This window comes from Chinchilla lanigera, unplaced genomic scaffold (assembly GCF_000276665.1).
Source record: "Chinchilla lanigera isolate Chin_1 unplaced genomic scaffold, ChiLan1.0 scaffold00004, whole genome shotgun sequence".
Classification (NCBI taxonomy): Eukaryota; Metazoa; Chordata; class Mammalia; order Rodentia; family Chinchillidae; genus Chinchilla; species Chinchilla lanigera.
The window spans coordinates 7,569,321-7,575,907 of record NW_004955405.1 but is presented as its reverse complement, the minus strand read 5'-3'; the positions used below and the strand labels follow the sequence as shown (position 1 = coordinate 7,575,907).

Genomic DNA, 6,587 nt, shown 5'->3' with positions numbered 1-6,587 from the left:
ATGTCTGGCATTCAATGCACATGTGATGGGATATGGGTTTTCAAGTCTCGGCCTTATGGCCTTTCTGGTTGGAGCCCACATGACCACTCTCTCAGGGTGCCTCAGGGTCCTGCCTATCTCTTCCCATAATGCAGGGATTATGCTGCTAACATAAGTTTTGGGGGGCCTATGCAAACCATTACACTGCAGTTCAGCAAGTCTGATAGGGCCTATACTTTCTTCCCAGCTGTATCAAATAATGTTTATTTGATCTCCAAGTTCTCATTTAGGATTTAAATTGAGGTCCTATTTTACCTTTCCTATTCCTAGTTCCTTTTGTGGGTCTGTACTTTGCTTTCTGTAATACTTAGTTTCCGGAGAGTTAGAAGTAAAGGTTTTTTGAATCTAGACAAATGTATTTATTTCCAAATCAAAATGGCCACAACTAGAGACCATACTCATAAGTGAAATAAATCAGATCTGCATGTGTAAGCATCGTATTGTCTCACTAGTGTAAGAACCTGAAAGAGTGAATAAAAACTAGGAGGTATGATAGATATTGTGAAATGAAAGGAAAATGCTCAAAAGTAAAGGACAACTGGGGTGTGGGAAAAGAGAAGGGAAAGAAGGGGAAATTATGTATATATGTATACACAGGATAGATAACATAGTTGTGCTACTGTCTTCTATTGTTTTACTGAAAGGAACAGTTAATGATTACTTGTTTGACCAATCCTGCATGTCTCTATTTGTTTCCCTGAGAAACCACTTTGAAGATATCAATACGCAATAACCATTGTTAATTTCCTACCACTTTGTAACTCTGTATTGTTTGTATTGTCCTTATGCTATTTTGTAAAGAGATGTCTGTTTGTTAATATGTTTTCCTTCTTTTATTTTTTAAAATAATAAAAGAAAACAACCTAAGAAGGGCTCCTAGTGACGGTGAATTTGACATATTGAACTTTCTTGTACCTCTGTCTACCTGAAGCTTTCCTGAACTTAGATCATATTGAGATTATTTTTTCTTGGGCCATTTGCTTTTTATTCCCCAAGTAACTGGCTTGCTGTGAGAATTTCTGGAGTGACTAAAACTAAAGAATATGAATGCAGGAACAAGTGGACATTGAATTGGAAAAGTTAAGGACTGACAACAATCTATGCGGGCCAAGGGGCAAACTAGTATCCTGAAACCAGGCCCAAAAGAAATGAAAGGTTAAGTAATTATGCTTAACATTTGAATCTAGAAGGAAGAGCTACTAAACAAAAATTAGCAAAGGCCACTGGAACATCTGCAGGGACAAAAAGATTCAAGCAATTTTAGATAAGAATATCCAGCAAAATTTTAAGGAATAACAGAAGGAATAACACGTTTGCTGCTAGTTTTGATGTTCTTCCAGCTTGTTTCATCTGGATGGCTTCCCGTCTACATCTGAATGGCTTCACATGGACTTTTCAGGCTGTGAGAAAGTATGTGTTGTATATTCCAGTCACCTATGTTTTTTCTATTCTTCCCACCACACATGTGGTACATTTGGACAATTGCTTTGTTCCCGTCTGGAATTTTTACTCCAGGTAAAGCCTAATGTATTTTGGTTTCACAGAAGAGTAAAACTAAGATTTTCTCCTTTCATTTCCATGAAGCTGTGTTTTATTTTTCCGACAATTTTCTGACACCAACTGGGGTTTTCAACAATTCAATTCATTTTTCTGGAGCTCAGGTGGTGGCCTAAAACTTCCAAGCTTGTAATCACATGATTGGTTCCTTTGGTGACCAGTTTCCACCCTGAGTTAGTGTCAATTCCTCAACATAACTCAAGCATGGTCCAGAGGAGCTCCTTATAGATAACGAATGACACTCCTATCATTCAAGAGTTCCGAGGGTTTCATGGACAGTGTGCCAGAATCTGGAACAAAGAAGCGTGCTTTTATTGTAGGATAGGATATTCTCTGAGTTGCAGAGGTGACACGTAGACCAATCAAACTCCCAGATCAGCCTCGTGAGCCCTGGGGATGTCTGGGTCTTCATCATGCTCTGTGCATGTCAAACTGAGTGTTCCTGACATTATACATCACATGAGCTAATTAGTAATTTTAGATGAAAAAATATTCCTATATATTTTACAAAATAAAATTCTTCATAATCTTCATAATCACTGTCTTTTGTGCAGATTACTGGACTTAGAAAAGCTGTGATAACCCTGAAGTATCTTCACCACTCCCTTCATCTGGGCTGCAGCTGCTTCTGCCCCTCTTGTGTGCGCTACTTGCCCATTATGATTTTACTTTGTTCAGTTTGTGTTTCCATAGTTACTGCTTGAATGCATAATATCTTCAATGCCAAAAGTTGAATATTGACATATTATTCAAGATGTTATGTGATAATAAGCAACTACAAAAACCAGCAGCTTAGTAGAACTAAATGTTGCCTTACCTCTTTTTTCATATCTGAAGATGACAGGGAGCTCTCCTCAACAGAGTCACCAGGAGCCCAGACCTTCAGCTTGTCCTCCCAACACCTGTTCATCAGACTGCCATGCCAGAAGTCAGAGGCCTGGCAACTCTCACCCTGCTGAGCACTTTGCCCAGAACTAATGGGTCTCATCTGCTCATATTTTATTGACTAAAAGCCCTCTGTATCTCCCTTTTGACTTAACTGCAGGTACTACGATCTCATCAGGTTTTGATAGGAAATCTAAACATTTAATTTTCTGTATCTGGAGAGATTTTGACTAATTTAAGGGATTTCTTTTTCATGTGAAACCACAAACCATTCAGAGCCTTTAATAATGAGATCAATGGTCATAACCTCGGTTTGATATTTGCTAAGAATATGCATTTTAATTGGACTTTTTAAAAAGCATACTAGCTCTCCATTTTATTTTTTACTGTTTAGAGTTGAGAAGTTTTGTTTCCAATCCATTAAGTCCCTGATTTGTAGATTCATTTTCTTTCTTTAAAGTTTATTTTCATGAGATCTTCTTTTTCCCCTGATACCTTTGCCAAATGCAGTTAAAAACAATCACAAAACACTGTCAGCATTCTGTTTTTCTAGCACTTGTCCTAAACCCAGATTAGCTGGCTTCCAAGCAAAGGTAGACATAGTACTGACATATCTGACCCTGGATATCATGGACTGTCTTTTTAGGCTCCTCTCTCAGCTATCCCCCTACTTGCTTATTCTGTGAATTTAGTTCTTTTGTTGCCACAAAATCTTTTACCTATTTCTCTATCAATCAAGAGGTTACACTGAAGAATATCTCTGTTTGCCTTTTGAAATGTGTAGTCCATGATTCCTTCCAGTATGTTGTGCTCTGAAGTTGTAGTGGCAGGATTAGTGTCATTATCTGCATCGGTAGATTCCTTTGTCTCCAGGATTCCAAGAGTTCATTAGCTGGTTACTGGAAGGACACTGGAACTTAAAAGGAAAGTAGGCTGAGGGTATTTCTTCTACCTAAAGGTCACTACCAATTCGCAGAATCCTCCATTGAAGGCCCCCTACACATAACTATCATCCATGGTCTAGCAACTTCTGCTCTTACAGGTCTAGTGATTATAATATGACTCCAGTGTTAGAACCCTAGCACCCTTTCTGTTTCTTTTCCCTAAACTCTGATGTCTTCCACTCTGTAAACACTAATTCCCTCAATCATCTAGTTTGAGGAGCTTTCTTTTAGAGGCCCAGCAGACTATGTTATACTTCTATAATATACATTCTCCACATCTTTGTACTTAGAAAATACATTTATGCATTTCTATTCTGGGCCACCTGTCCCGTGTGTATGAGCAGGAAACCTTGATCATATTAGACACTCAGCACCACGAGCATTAGCTTTGCTTGGGCTGCACTGCACAACCAGCCTCTAGGAAGGGTCTAAGACCACTCCTGGCGTTCTCTCTCTTTCGCCCCACACCTCTCTGGAAGTTGAGCATTCCATTTTGCTTACATTTTACACTTCATTGGAACAACAGAACATTCTGTCTTGCAACCAAGATAAAACACTGAAACAATTTAGTGATTACAAATTGTTCAAATGTGGGGCTTTTGGAATACGAAGTTTTTTTTTTTTTTATTTTTTGGTTTTTCTCCGGTACCGGGAACTGAACTCACGGCCTTGCGCATGCCAGGCAGGCGCTTTTGCCGCTGAGCTAAATCCCCAGCCCCCTGGAATACGAAGTTTTGATTGAATTAAAACAAACACTGCAATTCATTTTAACTTCATATGTGTAAACCGTAGAAAAGATAGCAGTACATATGATATCTAGAATAAGATTCTGTTTATGCTTAAACAATAAGCATCAATTAGTGTAATAATGCTGCACAGTTAGACCAAAAAGAAACATAACCTTATGGACAATAAATGATTGAAAGCTGAATTATATTCAGGCCAGTTTATGAACCTTCCAGGTCTACTTAGCTGTACCCAAATCCTTGGCCAATAACGTGGTCACTTGCCTTGCTTCCCATTCAGAGTAGCCCCCATCATGGCTCTCTTTCTCTTAATGAGCTTGAAACCATGCTGTCACAGACTTACCTCCACGTGGAACATTCACATGGTCTCACAGCTCCCAGCGTGCAAGTGAGGCTTCGATGTCAGCGCAGTGGGTCCTCACTGTGTGAGATGAAGAAGCTGTGCTCTTCTATGTGAGCCAGTGTGACCTCTGAAGTCATGGCAGTGATAGCTTCCCCCAAAGCTCCTTAAATCAGGTAGTTAACAAAGTGTAAAATAATAGGAGAGGCAGAGCTCATGAAGCAGTATTTAATCAAAGAAAAACAAAAAATAGGAAAGAGCATCCTCTGCCCCTCCCTCTCCTGGAATATTGAGATGATGTCATCATGTAGCTCCATGCAGATCTTCTTCGAGCCTGAGCAGCCAGATATGCTTCCTGGGAACGTGATGTAGCTCAGCAACAAATAACCTCAAGCCTGCTGCTCTCCACTGTTTTCCTTCTTTTTCCCTCACACCTGACTTCCTACAGCTGCACTTCGCCCTCTTCCTGCACTCGCACACCAGCTTTGCCTCAGGAATTGCTGACTGGGGAACTGAGGCTCAGAAAACTAGTATTATTGATAATCACAATGAGAAGTTCTTCCGAAGGAAACTGGGAGTTGGGTTTCTTTTCTTTACTTTTTTTTTTTTTAACTTTTATTTGCATTTATTTTATGCTTCATTTATTCCCATGCCATAAAAATTTTGTTTCTTCAGTTTCTTCTGGGTTATCGTTTCCTTCTGTGCAACTTCCTCCTCCGGTTTAGGAACAATTTGCTACTTTTCAATAAGGATCATCTCAGTACGGCAGGGGGAGCTCATGTATGGGTTAATATAGCCATGAGCTCTGTAAGTGTGGCGGCATATCTTGGATGCTTTGTTCACCGGGATATGTTCAATGACCAGAGAATCTACATCTAAATTATTAAGTTCAGCATTACTTTCTACATTTTTAAGCATGTGCAGCAAAAATTCAGCACTTTTCTTTGGCCACAAACCCTGTGTCCAGCCGCACTGTTTGGCCTGGGCATACCTACCAACGCCACCATTATAACACTGGAATGGCACACATTGCTTCTTTAATGTGCCATCCTTCACATACTTGGTGGCCTTCAGGATATGCTGACCCTCGATGGCCTGGGCAGTTTCACAAGTGTTGTTAAAGTGAACACAAAGATTTGAGTCCCTTGATTTGCATGATTTTGTGGGATTTTCTGGGCCAAGAGAGTAGCAAAGCATTTTCACAGGTCACCTCAGGCCAATTGCAGGATGAGTAGGAGTAGGATTTTTGAAAGAGATAAATGCTCACCTCAATTGGGGTGGCTAGTAGGGTGACACAAGCCTCTAGTATGCGATAATAACACCACTGTTAAATATTTTAGCAGCACTTTATAAAACTTAGGTAGATCTGATTTTTTTTCTTATGATTCTATTTGCAATCTCTCTATGAACTTTTCATCCTGTTTCCTTCTTTTTTATGTGCCACTCATGTCTTCATGTGAGTCTGGCAAAATCCTTTCTTGCTCAGATGGGGTTCTTTGATGACAGGAATAAGTTCTTTATTAAAACAATGGGAAACAAACATTGAAATGTTGGGATAGCTAGGTATTAGGATCCATTTAATTACATTTTCAGAGAAGATGTTAAATGTTAATTGTTAAAAGATCTGCTCAAAAAAATTGGATTTTGTCGCAAAGTAATCATTGTCCTGATGCACCATTTGCAGCTGCCAATGAATTTCTGATCTAAATATGGCTGGTTTACCTCATATGGACAGATAAGTAACAAGTAACGTACTAATCTAGGATACTTCTCATGTCTATATCTGAAAGCAAGCCAAACTCACTGTTGAATCAAACAAAAAGTAAGAAGATTTAAGTACTATATGAAGTTCACAAAAACTCTTACTTATAATGGCTCAGAATGGTACAAAATACTTATTTCACATGAAAAGTCTGGAGATAAGTGGTTTTGTGGTTGGTCTTCCTATCTAAGCCTTTAGTATCTCCTGGGTTATCATCCTAGCCTTTGGATTGTGGCCACATGTTTAGTGGATTGCTAGGGCTGGCATAACACTATCCTCTAGGTAGCTTAGATAACAGAAATTTAGTTCCTCAC

The 6,587-nt window shown here is 39.3% G+C and overlaps 1 pseudogene; it reads right to left on the bottom strand.

Moving 5' to 3' along the window:
• Positions 1-5,246: 5,246 nt before the first annotated feature.
• Positions 5,247-5,708, bottom strand: LOC102016340 (annotated as a pseudogene).
• Between the last annotated feature and the right edge of the window lie 879 nt (positions 5,709-6,587).